The sequence below is a fragment of the Meleagris gallopavo genome, chromosome 17, assembly GCF_000146605.3.
Source record: "Meleagris gallopavo isolate NT-WF06-2002-E0010 breed Aviagen turkey brand Nicholas breeding stock chromosome 17, Turkey_5.1, whole genome shotgun sequence".
In the NCBI taxonomy this organism is placed as follows: Eukaryota; Metazoa; Chordata; class Aves; order Galliformes; family Phasianidae; genus Meleagris; species Meleagris gallopavo.
Window position 1 is genome coordinate 5,101,774 of NC_015027.2, and position 388 is coordinate 5,102,161.

Consider the following 388-nt stretch of genomic DNA (forward strand, 5'->3'; position numbering starts at 1 on the left):
TCTTTAAAGGTCCCCTGCAACCCAAACAACACAATTTTATGAAAGGGTAATTTTTGTAACTAAGGGTTATTTAAATACACTTCAGCTCCTAAGTGCTCTTCTCAGCCTACTGCATCAGCTTTGGTGATTGAGTTGAGCTGATACTAAATGGATATTATCTGTATTGACAACTAAACACATTATTTCAGGATTTTAACACTGTTCATCCACATCATTTTAAATCTCTCGTAGCTGTGTTTCACAGAGAAAAAATAAAGCAGTAACTTGTTTTCTGCACTCACTGCTCTCTGCCTGTTCCCTCCTGCTTGCTGTCACTGAGTTATTAATGCATCTGCATCCACTGTTCCAGAGCGTGGTAACATCTCAAAGGCCATCATCCAAGATGGAA